This window comes from Rutidosis leptorrhynchoides, chromosome 11 (genome assembly GCF_046630445.1).
Source record: "Rutidosis leptorrhynchoides isolate AG116_Rl617_1_P2 chromosome 11, CSIRO_AGI_Rlap_v1, whole genome shotgun sequence".
Taxonomy (NCBI): Eukaryota; Viridiplantae; Streptophyta; class Magnoliopsida; order Asterales; family Asteraceae; genus Rutidosis; species Rutidosis leptorrhynchoides.
In genome coordinates, this window is record NC_092343.1 from 95,907,895 (window position 1) to 95,925,049 (window position 17,155).

Genomic DNA, 17,155 nt, shown 5'->3' on the forward strand with positions numbered 1-17,155 from the left:
TTTACAAGTAACATACAGTTATTGATGCATGTGGTGGAGACTCTTTGAATAATGATGAAACGACAAGGAAACTCGTTGATTATTTCATTGCAAGTTATTGGTGGATGATGTATGGAGGATGAGAACGCCCTAATGAGCTCGAGTACACTTCAAGAAGACCGATTTGAATCCAGCGGAAGATGGTTCAAACTCAGTCTACCTTCAGATCCTCAGCTCACAGCCGCACCCAAGGGGAGTAATTCGTTTCTTTTTCTTTGTTTATTTTGCTTCGTTATATCTTTAAACTATACCCTCTCCTAAGCTTATCACTAAGTGTGGGATTCCAACCAAATATTGAGCTTAGATACATTTTTCGATATGTTCAAACTCTAAGTGTGGAATTTTAGCTCCCTAAAATCTAAAAATGAACATTAGGGACAATGTTCCTCTAAGTGTGGGATAGGGGTGTAGTACACCGTAAATATCTACGGGATGCTCGGAAAATGTTCTTAACTTAAAATTTTACTAAGCTTTTCGAGTATACCTACTATTTAGATTCTTTGTCCTCAACGTAAATTATTCAAAAATTTTGACTAAATGATACTTTCTGAAAAAATACTTTCGAAAATCAAGCGTGTTTGTTCTAAAATTAAGACAAATGAGGACAAATATCTTCTTAAGGATGAACCGATTCTCTAAAAGAGCATTGCATGACTAGGCATTATCGACCCAATATAATTGTTGTAAAGCTCCCCAAAAATGGCCCAATAAGCATTCATTTTTAATGCTTCACTATCTTTTCCATTGAGAGTGCCGATGTTAGCATTTAGAGTTAGAACTTGATCTTGACATACATTTCGAGGCCAATGGTTAGTAACCGCCATACGCGGTGTAGGTGCGATACTCCTTCCGAAATCATTCTGAATAGAGAAGACAAAAACCTCCGTTTCTGTTTCCACTCCACGCATTTAAACCGACCAACTCATCCTAAAGAGTTGATGAATCAGAAAATACTTACACCCAAATTCACTATCAAATACGTTACCTTTTCCACCCTCTTTTCTTTCTCATTTCCAAAATCTAGAGATTCAAAGAGATAGATCGACCAAGTTTACTTCAAACACTTGTCGAAAAATTCCGAAATTCGAGACTGTTTTTGATAGGTCAAAAGACCTATTTCTGGTGAAATACCATTCTCTCCGGGCACAAGAAGAAATAGACAAAGTTAAGAAGATGGGATATGAAAAAAAAAAAAAAAAAAATTGAGCAAAGTCTCAAAAACAAAGAAGAGAAAAGTCTTCAATTCAAAGCATATATCCCCCAAGAAAATGAAGATTGTGATCCAGGAGGATTGTAGAAAAGAAGTAAAGTCTTCGCTGAAAATCAGCACCCTCTAAAGGAACTCTTTAACAAAAATAGAGTACCATCTTTCCTACAAAAAGGATATCCTCATCATGAAACCAAAATAATCGAATCTCTCTAAATTTCAATGATTCGAAATCATCCTTTTCGCCATATCAAAACCTTCACTTTTCTCCGCAAACCAACCTTTAAACCCGCCCTTCCTCTTAAAAGAATGATTAGGGAAGAAGATCAGTGCCGTCCTTATCTAACCGGTGGAGATTTGATTCTTGGTCAAGCCTATGACAATACTTGCAACATGACTGGCTATGAGCGAATTTATTTCATAGATTGATAGGGAATCCTAAACACTTAAGTGATTTGAGTGACCCGTGTAAGGAAGCCAATGTCATGTAACCTCCCCTCATGCTTGCAGAGATAGTTTCTACCCTTTTTAGAAGACGGTTTGTCTGATTTTGCTCTTATAATAAATAACAAGCCACTTGAATAATAGAACGGAAACCTCAGAAGCATCCTTGAACTCAAAATAAAAGAAAGGTTTGCTTGAGGACAAGCAAAGTCTAAGTGTGGGATATTTGATATCGGCTAAATAGTCACGTTTTTACCCCCGATATTAGCCCCATTTATGATAAAGTAATTGACTTTATCATCTAAATAAGCATTTATTTGCTTCATTTGGTATATTATGTCATTACAAAGGCTATGTCTCAATAATCACTAAAAACGGATGAAAAATGAGGAAAAACGAGCAAAACCGGCTAAGACAATTAACTCGCATTTAAATAACTTATTTTATAATTTTTGGAAAAGTTTATTTACTTAAACTCATGTTGTAGGATATTCAATTACGAACGCATGGGCGCAAGAATTGTCAAAAACGGAGCTAAAACGAAGATTCTAGAGCGAAAACGGTGAAAGACAAGATACGATCCAGCAAACCCCTTGCCAAACGGCCTGCCAAGTGGCAAGCCGTTTTTCAGCCATTTAATTACAATTTTGCCACCAAGCACTTCCTATAAATGGGGGCTTCATCCCAACATTTCAAACACACCAATTATTCACTTCTCTCTCAAATATCTCTCTATAGTCGCTCTCTAGTGATCTATAGGAGATTAGTTCTCTCTCTACTTTCTCTCTCTAAATTCTAGAGAGCGAAAAGTACAGAGATTAGGAAATGTAATTATCTCTCTATTGTTGCTCTCTAGTGATCAATAGAAGATTAGTATGTAGTTAGTAGTAGAAGCTATCAAGCATTGTAACGCTACAGATATTATGAAGAAATACAAGTGTTATTCTGCCGACATTATTCGGTAATTTCTATCCTTTCTTTTATTAATTTATTATAATATTCTTGTAAGATGTTTGTGATTTATTAATATTAGAAATGCTTGTTGCCATGATTTGTGAGTAATTGTTTGATTTGTTTGCCATGATTTAATAATGTTAGTTAGGGATGATTATCGTTTCATATTCACTTTCTGTCTATGATATTAAACCTTGTTATTATCGTCCTTCCACCAATAAACGTGATTAAAACCTTTTATAAAGTCAACATTATAAGGGTAATTAATTTTCTGTGTTTATACATTGGTCAAGGTTTGAACCCATCGGAAATACTATAAAGTACATGGGGAATTACCATAGGACTAGATCAAGACATTGGTCAAGAGTATAAGACTCATGTCGATGTACTATAGGACCACTTGGGCATGGTCAATGTTAGAAGCTATGGAACCACTATAAGTCTAGTACATGGTGGATAACTAAGGGATTTATTAGGTAGATTTAAGTAAGGGCTGGTTTAAGTCATAAATGGGAGTTTAACGCACTACAATACAAACTAAGCTTATAAATCTTTAAGGATGACTGAGAACTATCAGAGGTTCTAATTTGTCTACAAACCCTTATATTTTACCAAACCATTGACAGAAAGGAATTCGAAAGACAACCATAACCACCCACTTGGGTGATACACTAAGGTGTTAAGAGAGGCTGGATATTATATGTATATGGCTATGCTACTTTATTCGTTCACCCAAGGTATGCATTGCATCCAAGATGGGCCGCTTATATCCTTAAACCGGATAAAGCGTCGGGAGTTGAGCATAGTCCATCCGATCAGAATCTTCAAAGCCTAGTTCCTCGTGACATGCTAATCAGGAAACCGCTTAGTAGGGAATCTAGTGTTCACACAAAGGTATATCTATCCAAAGAGTGTCTCATAATCATCCCGACACTACGTTATCTTAAATCAAGGTGAACCACGTCTTCTCTGTCCTTAGCTGTTGCATGCTAGCTAGTTTATTTTAATTATATTACTTTAATATCTTAATTACAATTATATAAACTATTCAACCCAACTATTGCCTTTACATAATTTGATATTCCGGATAAAAGTGGTGTCTAGAATAAACCGGTTGGACTTGGTTGTTGGATTTTCCGAACAGTCGTCAATTTATTTGGACCAAAAGGATCCTGCCTCTCCACACAAGGTGTACCTGGCCACTAGTCTTGGATACTAAATTGTGTACAAACCCAATCTTAATTACTAAACTATCTGAATAAACTCCATTTCAAATTCGACCGCTCAAAGAATGACCCTAGGTCATATTTGCCCTAGCTAACTCATAGGAAGGAATAATAGATTTAGGCCCAACATATATAAATTAAACAATCTGCTTCTTCTGTTGATATCCTGAATTGACGTTTTGCGACCTAACGACACCGCATAAATAAACCGTCCGATTTGGCCAGAATGACTATCCAACTCGCGGACAGATCAGTTAAGATTCCTCGAGGAATAGCTGAACATGTCCTAGTTAGATTGGGTAAGTTCGCGTTTCCCGTTGATTTTGTCATTATGGATATTGAGGAAGACACAAAGGTCCCACTCATTCTTGGCAGACCATTCCTGAATACTGCCAAGGCCGTAATTGATGTGCACGAGAAATCATTGAAATTAAGGGTTGGAAGAGAAGAAATCACATTCAATGTTGATCGTCTCATGAACCATCCTAAAGAAGAAGATGTAAATCTCTCTGATTCTTTCCAAGAACTCGTCAACGAATACCTGGAAGAAACCATGGCTATATGTAGTCAAGATCAAATTTCTAAGGATCTGTTTTTTACACCTCCTGAAGGAAATCTCGACAACCATTCAGCCATAAACCTTAGTCAACACAAATCTCCCCTCTCTGAAAGTAATTTTCTTGGCAAGACTATTCAAATAGCACCACTAGGACAAGGCATTCCTTTACCTCTATTAAGGAGAAGACCGAATGAAGAAACAGATTTCATTCCAGTATATCAGGAACCCCAGTCAAAGGAGGACTGTGAGAAGTTTCCCGAACCTACCTTCGAAACTAAAGAAGACGTTTCTAAAAAGGAAGCATTAAGAAGGAAAATTTCCAGAAATGAAGAACAGATAGCATCAGTGACCGCTACTGAAGAATCAAAATTCCAGGAGAAGTGTAACTCCTTAGATCGAAAGGAGATAGATAGGATGAAGCCATCTATCGAGGAACCTCCAGAATTGGAATTAAAGAAGTTACCCGATAATCTGGAGTATACATTCTTAGAAGGAGAATCGCAACTCCCTCTAGTCATCTCGAAAGACCTCACGCCACAAGAAAAGGCGAAATTGGTTCAAGTTTTTAAATCACATAAGAAGGCAATTTCTTGGAAGATCTCCGACATAAAAGGGATCAGCCCCAACTATTGCACCCACAAGATCTTCATGGAAGATGATTTCAAACCTTCAGTTTAGAGGCAAAGAAGGTTCAACCCTATGATTCAAGAAGTCATCAAGAAAGAAGTAATCAGACTTCTAGACGCCTGTCTAATCTATCCCATCTCTGATTCGCCATGGGTTAGTCCTTTTCAAGTGGTACCCAAAAAGGGAGGGACAACCGTAATTCAAAATGAGAATAATGAGCTTATTCCAACTCGGGAAGTCACTGGTTGAAGGGTTGCATTGATTATCATAAACTAAATGATGCAACCCGGAAGGATCATTTTCCATTACCTTTCATCGATCAAATGTTGGAACATCTATCAGGAAATGAATACTACTATTTCCTTGACGGTTTTTCTGGCTACTTTCAAATTCCCCTCGATCCAAAGGACCAAGAAAAGACAACCTTTACCTGTCCTTATGGAACATTTGCTTATCGACGCATGCCCTTTGGGTTATGCAATGCACCAGCTACATTCCAGCGATGCATGGTAGCAATATTCCACGACATGATTGAACGTTGTATGGAAGTCTTCATGGACGAATTCTCAGTTTTTGGTAATACCTTTGATTCGTGCCTTTCAAACCTTGACAAGATGCTCACCCGGTGTGAAGAGTCGAATTTAGTTCTGAATTGGAAAAAATGTCACTTCATGGTTAAAGAAGGGATAGTTTTAGGACATAAGATTTCAAAAGCAGGAATAGAATTTGATAAGGCTAAGATTGAGACCATTACTAAACTTCCAGAACCTACCACAGTAAAAGCGGTAAGGAGTTTCCTAGGACACGCCGGTTTCTACCGACGCTTCATTAAGGATTTTTCAAATGTCACACAACCTCTCACTCATCTCCTAGGAAAGGAAGTCCCGTTTGTCTTCAATGAAGAATGTCGAAAAGCATTCAACTATCTGAAGGAACAGCTAACACATGCACCCATCATGATAGCTCCTGATCAGAGCCTACCATTTGAAATCATGTGTGATGCTAGTGACTTCTTAGTTGGATCCGTGCTTGGACAACGGGTAGATAAGCACTTTCATCCAATATATTACGCAAGCAAAACCTTAACCGGAGCTCAAGAGAATTGCACTACCATGGAAAAGGAGCTGCTAGCCGTAGTATTCGCCTTCGACAAATTCCTTTCCTATCTCATCCTGTCCAAAACTACAGTCTATACAGATCATTCAGCCCTCAAATATCTATTCACTAAGCAAGATGCGAAACCAAGACTCCTACGATGGATCTTACTCCTTCAGGAATTTGATATTGAGATTAAAGATAAGAAAGGAGCAGAGAACATCGCAGCAGACCATCTTAGTCGTTTGGAGAACCCTGCGATGGAAAAACTTACTGAATAAGATATCAGAGATAAATTTCCGGAAGAACAGCTTTTGAGTTTAGGACAAACTCACATAGGATCACAATTTACTGACACTCCTTGGTATGCCGACATGGCCAACTACCTAGTTGCCGGAGTAGTACAAAAAGGAATGAGCACCTCCCGAAGAAGGAAGTTCTTCAGGGATGCCAAGTACTACTACTGGGAATATCCTTATCTGTTTAGAATTTGCCCTGATCAGATAATCAGGAGGTGCGTAGATGAAAAACAAGCAGCAGGGATTCTTCACCAATGTCACCATGGACCAACTGGAGGTCATCATGGAGCAAACTTAACAACAAGAAAAGCCTACAAATCAGGATTTTATTGGCCGTCTATATTCCGAGATGTGCAAGATCTTGTAAAGCGTTGCGACGCATGCCAAAGGCAAGGTAATATCTCTATGAAGAATGAGATGCCTCAGACTAATATCTAAGCTTGCGAGATCTTCGATATATGGGGATTAGACTTCATGGGGCCAGTCCCAAAGTCTAATGGAAAAGAATATGTGCTTGTAGTAGTAGATTACGTCTCCAGATGGGTCGAAACCCAAGCATTTCCAACTAATGATACCAAAGTCATCACCAACTTCCTGAAGAGACTCTTCTGCAGATTCGGAGCTCCTCGTGCTATAATAAGTGATAGAGGCACACATTTATGTAATACTCAATTTATGAAGGTGATGCAACAATACGGAGTTACCCACAAAATGTCCACTGCCTATCATTCGCAGACTAACGGACAAGCAGAGGTCACGAACAGAGCACTCAAAAGAATCTTAGAACGAACTGTCAGCCATCATGGAAATAAATGGGCCGAGAAACCAGACGATGCTCTGTGGGCATTCCGGACTGCTTACAAGAATCCTCTAGGGACTACACCCTACCGCATGATCTATGGAAAAGCCTGTCACCTTCCACTAGAACTTGAATATAAAGCTCTCTGGGCGCTGAAGACCTGCAACCTCGACCCCTCAGTTACCGCAAAGCATCGGAAGATGCAAATGAACGAACTCGCCGAATTAAGAGATCAAGCATAAGAAACGTCATACATCTACAAGAAACGAACGAAGCTTACGCATGATACAAAATTAATCCCTACGAAGTTCGCCCCTAGAGATAAAGTTCTACTCTTCAATTCTCGGTTCAAGAAGTTCGCTGGAAAATTTAGATCAAGATGGAGTGGCCCATACAAAGTTGTACATGCTTTTCCACACGGAGCCGTGGAATTGGAAGGACCTACTAGCAACTTTAAAGTCAACGACCACCGGTTAAAATCTTATCTAGAAGACCACAATAAAAAGGAGCACCTCTTCTCCTTTGATCCATTCTGAAGATCTGGCAAAGAAAAGTCGAGCTGTAATGACTTGATAAACAAAGCGCTTTTGGGAGGTACCCCTTGCTTATCCTTTTATTATTATTTATTTTTATTTCAATTATTTTCAGTCTTAAGATATTATCTCTGTACTAACAACTAAGCGCCGTACTTGCGCTTAGTACTTACAAGATTGTTGAATGTGTTCAGGAAAAAATGCCAAGTTCAGGAGCTTCAGTTTACATCCTAGTTCACAGGAGGAGGACTCCTAGAGTTTACTCATTCGGAAGCGGCGCTGATCAGAACAGGCCTTCAACAGGGCAATTAGGCCCAAGGCGATTGATATTGGAGAGTGTTGAGGAGGACATTGGCACAACACCGCCAGCTCCTCCCGTTCGACGATTTAGACGTTTAGCCAGGAGACCTGCTGTGATGCCTCGTATAAAATCATCGTGTACGATTCATCAACAACAGGATCATTACAAGGTCAAACACTACATGCTGTTTGAAAACCAGTTTGCATTCAGAAATGATAACGTTTTACAAAGGATAACGTGACACCAAGGTCGTTACAAAGTCATTGTTTGAAAATAACATAAATTACGAATGCAAGAGAAAAGTTCCATGATTGAGACATCTCTAAGTAATGCAGCGGAAATCTAACACAGCAGGTCCTTAACAGCAAGTCTATAACACCAAGATAACAAGTCTAATAGCGGAAGCAACATCGCCTAAGCACCTGAGAAATACACGCTTAAAAGTCAACACGAATGTTGGTGAGCTATAGTTTGTAATCAGTAAAGTAATGTAGACCACGAGATTTCAGTGCTTCAACAAGCAGTTTAAATCAGTATGAAAAGTATATGCTTAACCGTGGGCACCCGGTAACTAGACTTAATGTATGTATATCACCCCCTAAAAGTGCACTTGGCGAGTGCGTTTGTCCTCGAAGTATTAAACACCTGTTGAATGCTAGCGCGACTAGCCCGAGTGGGGTTGTCAAACCCTATGGATCCATATCTAAGAATCGCGTTCACGGTTCATAAACCAATGATTAAATGTTACCGAGCTAAGGGGAATCTTTGTGTCGTTATATCACCCACACATATGTAAAATTTAAGTACTCATGTCTAGTATGTAAAACTTAAAAAGCGCATGTATTCTCAGTCCCAAAAATAGTAAAAGTAGTAAAGGGATGCTATAACTCACAGTGAATAAGCAGTAAAAGTCGATATGAAACGTATACAAGTAGTAAGTCGGTCTGAAAGGTCGTCAACCTAAGTCAAAGGTCACTAGTACAGTATGTTGTCCCAATAAGTTTAAAAGTGAATAAATCAAGTTTAAGTGTCATCATCAACATCATCATTATCATCATCATTCATCAACACTAAGGTAAGTTTAACAAGAATATAGATCGAAACAAAAGGCTGACTTCGGACAGCTGTTACGACCTCTATACAAATCGAAAAGACGCGTAGTCAGTGGCTATGGCTCCGTATGTGAATCCTCTAACCGCTGACCAATTTTTAGAACCTAACTCATCTTCATTTGACCGTGGTAATGGTTTAAGTGCGAGTAGGTCAGAAATTTCACCACAACGTTACAAAGGCGTAGTGACTTTCGGAAGGCTATAAATCCTAAACTGTATATCAGAGTAAGTCGAGGCCTAAACGAAAAGTCATATACTCGAAACGAACTATCTAAAAATCAATTTTCCAGAAGCCCAGGAGTCTGATCACACCCCGAAAAATAGTAAGCAAGTGCTCCGGTGAGGTTCTTGGTGCTTGATGCTCATCACGGTTCTCATCCTTGATGTTTGTAAGCTTCAGGTGTACAACTCTTTAATGTTTTAGCATCACTTTGACCAAGGTTCAACCATCAATATACAACTAAGAGTAAAATCTATCATTCTACAAGTTTTGAACATCAAGATTGCCTCTTTATTGCATAGATCCAATAAAGCTTCAACTTTTGTCCATTTTACAAAAGTTTATGCATCTCCAACATACGTGATGATGAAGACTTGATCTTTATCATCACAACAAACACAAAAAGGTTCCAAGTAAGTGAGATCTACAATAATAACTTAGATCTCAAGTATTAAGAAAACCCTATGCTAGAAAGCTTGGATCTTTACAAGATTAATGAGACCATAAGCCAGAAAGTTAAGATCTTTAACAATATAATGAAAGTAATGAGACCATAAGCTAAAAAGCTAAGATTTTAACATAATAAGGAAACCCTAAGCTAAAAAGCTTGGATCTTTAGTGTTCTTGAAGATCTTGAAGCATAAAGCTTGGATCTTTAAGATACATGAAGATCATAAACACAAATTTTGATCTTTATAACAAAACAAAGAAATCACAAGCTAGATCTAATACGTAAATGAAGATTCAAAGATAGAAAGCTTGAATCTTTCATGTTCTTGAAGGATTCAAACCCAAGTTTGAATCTACAAGATATAACAAGATCAAAAGCTAAAAGCAAGATCCAATAAATGATGATGATGTCGTGTAGGTGAAGGGAAGAAGAAGAGAAAGAATATTTAAAACTTACACTTTTTAGAGTGAGAAAGACTAGAGAGAGAATTAGAGAGTAAGTGTGTGTAATTTTAAATGAAATTAAGTGTGAAATGAATGGGTTAAGCTTGGTATTTATAGGAGGTGAGGGTATGGGAGGGTGGTGAAATGTCCCGTTCTTATTGATTAAAAACGTTCCATATTAATTGATTTCGTTGCGAGGTTTTGACCTCTATATGAGACGTTTTTCAAAGACTGCATTCATTTTTAAAACAAACCATAACCTTTATTTCATAAATAAAGGTTTAAAAAGTTTTACGTAGATTATCAAATAATGATAATCTAAAATATCCTGTTTACACACGACCATTACATAATGGTTTACAATACAAATATGTTACATCGAAATCAGTTTCTTGAATGCAGTTTTTACACAATATCATACAAACATGGACTCCAAATCTTGTCCTTATTTTAGTATGCAACAGCGGAAGCTCTTAATATTCACCTGAGAATAAACATGTTTTAAACGTCATCAAAAATGTTGGTGAGTTATAGTTTTAACCTATATATATCAAATCGTAACAATAGACCACAAGATTTCATATTTCAATACACATCCCATACATAGAGATAAAAATCATTCATATGGTGAACACCTGGTAACCGACATTAACAAGGTGCATATATAAGAATATCCCCATTATTCCGGGACACCCTTCGGATATGATATAAATTTCAAAGTACTAAAGCATCCGGTACTTTGGATGGGGTTTGTTAGGCCCAATAGATCTATCTTTAGGATTCGCGTCAATTAGGGTGTCTGTTCCCTAATTCTTAGATTACCAGACTTAATAAAAAGGGGCATATTCGATTTCGATAATTCAACCATAGAATGTAGTTTCACGTACTTGTGTCTATTTTGTAAATCATTTATAAAACCTGCATGTATTCTCATCCCAAAAATATTAGATTTTAAAAGTGGGACTATAACTCACTTTCACAGATTTTTACTTCGTCGAGAAGTAAGACTTGGCCACTATTGATTCACGAACCTATAACAATATATACATATATATTAAAGTATGTTCAGAATATATTTACAACACTTTTAATATATTTTGATGTTTTAAGTTTATTAAGTCAGCTGTCCTCGTTAGTAACCTAGAACTAGTTGTCCACAGTTAGATGTACAGAAATAAATCGATAAATATTATCTTGAATCAATCCACGACCCAGTGTATACGTATCTCAGTATTGATCACAACTCAAACTATATATATTTTGGAATCAACCTCAACCCTGTATAGCTAACTCCAACATTCACATATAGAGTGTCTATGGTTGTTCCGAAATATATATAGATGTGTCGACATGATAGGTCGAAACATTGTATACGTGTCTATGGTATCTCAAGATTACATAATATACAATACAAGTTGATTAAGTTATGGTTGGAATAGATTTGTTACCAATTTTCACGTAGCTAAAATGAGAAAAATTATCCAATCTTGTTTTACCCATAACTTCTTCATTTTAAATCCGTTTTGAGTGAATCAAATTGCTATAGTTTCATATTGAACTCTATTTTATGAATCTAAACAGAAAAAGTATAGGTTTATAGTCGGAAAAATAAGTTACAAGTCGTTTTTGTAAAGGTAGTCATTTCAGTCAAAAGAACGACGTCTAGATGACCATTTTAGAAAACATACTTCCACTTTGAGTTTAACCATAATTTTGGATATAGTTTCATGTTCATAATAAAAATCATTTTCTCAGAATAACAACTTTTAAATCAAAGTTTATCATAGTTTTTAATTAACTAACCCAAAACAGCCCGCGGTGTTACTACGACGGCGTAAATCCGGTTTTACGGTGTTTTTCGTGTTTCCGGGTTTTAAATCATTAAGTTAGCATATCATATAGATATAGAACATGTGTTTAGTTAATTTTAAAAGTCAAGTTAGAAGGATTAACTTTTGTTTGCGAACAAGTTTAGAATTAACTAAACTATGTTCTAGTGATTACGAGTTTAAACCTTCGAATAAGATAGTTTTATATATATGAATCGAATGATGTTATGAACATCATTACTAACTAAAGTTTAGTAGGTAAACCTACTGGAAGTGACAAGAAATGATCTAGCTTCAAAGGATCTTGGATGGCTTGAAAGTTCTTGAATTAGGATCATGACACAAAAACAAGTTCAAGTAAGATTTTTACTCGAATTAGGATAGTTTATAGTTATAGAAATTGAATCAAAGTTTGAATATGAATATTACCTTGAATAAGAAAGATAACCTACTGTATATAACAAAGGTTTCTTGATCTTAGATGATTACTTGGAATGGATTAGAAAGCTTGGAAGTAAATTAGTAAACTTGAAGGGATTTTTGAAGTGTTCTTGAAGTGTTCTTCCTATGATGATTATAGCTTGATTCTTGAAGTGATTTTTGATGAAGATGATGATTAACTACTGGAAAAATACGTTCATAATAGTGTGTGTGTGTGTTGAGAGAGAATTAGAAAGAGAATTGGAAGTGAAATGGAGTGAATGATGAGTGGTAATTGGTGAGTGGTGAGTGGGGTTAAAAGGAGTTCTAGTTAGTTGACTAGCTCATGGTAGAAGTTAAAATTGATTAGTCATACATGACATAATCAAGAGTGGAATCCCATGCTAGTTCCTATTGGTATATACCCATAGTAAGTACGTTTTGAAGCTGTGTATAATACGGGTATGAATACGACTAGAATTCTTGATGAAAGAAAAGAATGGGAAAGTAACTGTAACCATTTTCGTTAAGTATGAGTGTTTTGATATATGTCTTGAAGTCTTCCAAAAGTATTTTAATACATCTAAATACACTACATGTATATACATTTTAACTGAGTCGTTAAGTCATCGTTAGTCGTTACATGTAAGTGTTGTTTTGAAACCTTTAAGTTAACGATCTCCATTAATGTTGTTAACCCATTGTTTATTATATCTAATGAGATGTTAATTTATTATATTATCATGATATTATGATATATTAATATATCTTAATATGATATATATACATTTAAATGTCGTTACAACGATGATCGTTACATATATGTCTCGTTTCGAAATCCTTAAGTTAGTAGTCTTGTTTATATGTATATAACTCATTGTTAATATACTTATGGAGATACTTACTTATCATAATCTCATGTTAACCATATGTATATCCATATATATATCGTCATGTCATTTTTACAAGTTTTAACGTTCGTGAATCGCCGGCCAACTTGGGTGGTCAATTGTCTATATGAAACATATTTCAATTAATCAAGCCTTAACAAGTTTGATTGCTTAACATGTTGGAAACATTTAATCATGTAAATATCAATCTCAATTAATATATATAAACATGGAAAAGTTCGGGTCACTACAGTACCTACCCGTTAAATAAATTTCGTCACGAACTTTTAAGCTGTTGAAGGTGTTGACGAATCTTCTGGAAATAGATGCGGGTATTTCTTCTTTATCTGATCTTCACGCTCCCAGGTGAACTCGGGTCCTCTACGAGCATTCCATCGAACCTTAACAATTGGTATCTTGTTTTGCTTAAGTCTTTTAACCTCACGATCCATTATTTGGACGGGTTCTTCGATGAATTGGAGTTTTTCGTTGATTTGGATTTCATCTAACGGAATAGCGAGATCTTCTTTAGCAAAAAATTTCTTCAAATTCGAGACGTGGAATGTGTTATGTACAGCCGTGAGTTGTTGAGGTAACTCAAGTCGGTAAGCTACTGGTCCGACACGATCAATAATCTTGAATGGTCCAATATACCTTGTTTTTAATTTCCCTCGTTTACCAAATCGAACAACTCCTTTCCAAGGTGCAACTTTAAGCATGACCATCTCTCCAATTTCAAATTCTATATCTTTTCTTTTAATGTCAGCGTAGCTCTTTTGTCGACTTTGGGCAGTTTTCAACCGTTGTTGAATTTGGATGATCTTCTCGGTAGTTTCTTGTATAATCTCCGGACCCGTAATCTGTCTATCCCCCACTTCACTCCAACAAATCGGAGACCTGCACTTTCTACCATAAAGTGCTTCAAACGGCGCCATCTCAATGCTTGAATAGTAGCTGTTGTTGTAGGAAAATTCTGCTAACGGTAGATGTCGATCCCAACTGTTTCCGAAATCAATAACACATGCTCGTAGCATGTCTTCAAGCGTTTGTATCGTCCTTTCGCTCTGCCCATCAGTTTGTGGATGATAGGCAGTACTCATGTCTAGACGAGTTCCTAATGCTTGCTGTAATGTCTGCCAGAATCTTGAAATAAATCTGCCATCCCTATCAGAGATAATAGAGATTGGTATTCCATGTCTGGAGACGACTTCCTTCAAATACAGTCGTGCTAACTTCTCCATCTTATCATCTTCTCTTATTGGCAAGAAGTGTGTTGATTTGGTGAGACGATCAACTATTACCCAAATAGTATCAAAACCACTTGCAGTCCTTGGCAATTTAGTGATGAAATCCATGGTAATGTTTTCCCATTTCCATTCTGGGATTTCGGGTTGTTGAAGTAGACCTGATGGTTTCTGATGCTCAGCTTTGACCTTAGAACACGTCAAACATTCTCCTACGTATTTAGCAACATCGGCTTTCATACCCGGCCACCAAAAATGTTTCTTGAGATCCTTGTACATCTTTCCCGTTCCAGGATGTATTGAGTATCTGGTTTTATGAGATTCTCTAAGTACCATTTCTCTCATATCTCCAAATTTTGGTACCCAAATCCTTTCAGCCCTATACCGGGTTCCGTCTTCCCGAATATTAAGATGCTGCTCCGATCCTTTGGGTTATTATGAATCATTATATTCATAGATTTTACTCGAATGGGTTCTCTGTCCTTCCTGCTCAAGGCATCGGCTACCACATTTGCCTTCCCCGGGTGGTAATGAATCTCAAAGTCGTAATCATTCAACAATTCAATCCACTTACGCTGCTTCATATTCAGTTGTTTCTGATTAAATATGTGTTGAAGACTTTTGTGGTCGGTATATATAATACTTTTGACCCCATATAAGTAGTGCCTCCAAGTCTTTAATGCAAAAACAACCGCGCCTAATTCCAAATCATGAGTCGTATAATTTTTCTCGTGAATCTTCAATTGTCTAGACGCATAAGCAATCACCTTCGTTCGTTGCATTAATACACAACCGAGACCTTGCTTTGATGCTTCACAATAAATCAAAAAATCATCATTCCCTTCAGGCAATGACAATATAGGTGCCGTAGTTAGCTTTTTCTTCAATAACTGAAACGCTTTCTCTTGTTCATCCTTCCATTCAAATTTCTTCCCTTTATGCGTTAATGCAGTCAAGGGTTTTGCTATTCTGGAAAAGTCTTGGATGAACCTTCTGTAGTAACCAGCTAGTCCTAAAAACTGGCGTATGTGTTTCGGAGTTTTCGGGGTTTCCCACTTTTCAACAGTTTCTATCTTTGCCGGATCCACCTTAATACCTTTTTTGTTCACTATGTGACTGAGGAATTGAACTTCTTCCAACCAAAATGCACACTTTGAAAATTTAGCGTACAATTCTTCCTTCCTCAATACTTCTAACACCTTTCTCAAATGTTCACCGTGTGCTTGGTCATTCTTTGAGTAAATAAGTATGTCATCAATGAAAACAATGACAAACTTGTCAAGGTATGGTCCACACACTCGGTTCATAAGGTCCATGAACACAGCTGGTGCATTAGTTAAACCAAATGGCATGACCATAAACTCGTAATGATCGTAACGTGTTCTAAAAGCAGTCTTTGGAATATCATCTTCTTTCACCCGCATTTGATGATACCCGGAACGTAAGTCAATCTTTGAATAAACAGATGAGCCTTGTAGTTGATCAAATAAGTCGTCGATTCTCGGAAGTGGGTAGCGGTTCTTGATGGTAAGTGAAAGGATCCGAAACTAATCATCCGGACGTTGTCCATATTGATTACAAACGAATTACAATAGTTGATAACATTGCGAGGTACTTGCCCTCTATATGATACATCTTACAAACGTTGCATTTATTCTTAAAAGGCAATCTATAGTTACATCCATAATTGACATATTCGCCTGACATTTCATAATATTCAAATGACCTAAACCGCCATTTACTTAATAATAGTCTCTATGAACTTCAATGACTCGAATGCAACGCCTTATGATATAAGTCCTTAATGGCCTCAAGTAGTATCCTTAGTACGAGATAATGCACAGCGGAAGACTTAATTCATACCTGAGAATAACATGCTTTAAAATGTCAACATAAAGTTGGTGAGATATAGGTTTAATGTCGACAGCGATATAAATATAGACCACAAGATTTCATATATAAACATTTTAATAAAAATATTCTAAGTGGTTGAGCACTTGGTAACCATACTTAACAATTAATCACGTCGCATATTCCCTTTAATATGAAATCTTACTACACTGTACCAAGTGTAGTCACGAAACGAAGTACTGTGCAACCGTTGAATACTGGTCGTCCAGTCCGGTTGGGGTTGTCAGGCCCGATAGATCTATCAACAGGATTCGCGTTTACAATACCGCTGTAAATATTAGTTACCAAGCTACAGGGAAGTATGCCAGTGGTACAACTCAACGTAGAATATATTTTTCAGTTACTTGTGTCCAAAACGTAAAACATAAAATACATGTATTCTCATCCCGAAATATTTAGAGTTTAAAAGTGGGACTATATACTCACTTTCGTCTTGAAGATATATATAATTTGACTTGGTCTCCGGTTGATATCACGAACCTATCCATATATAATATATCAATACCTTTTCTTTTTAAACAAACGTCACATATATATACTTGTTATACTTTT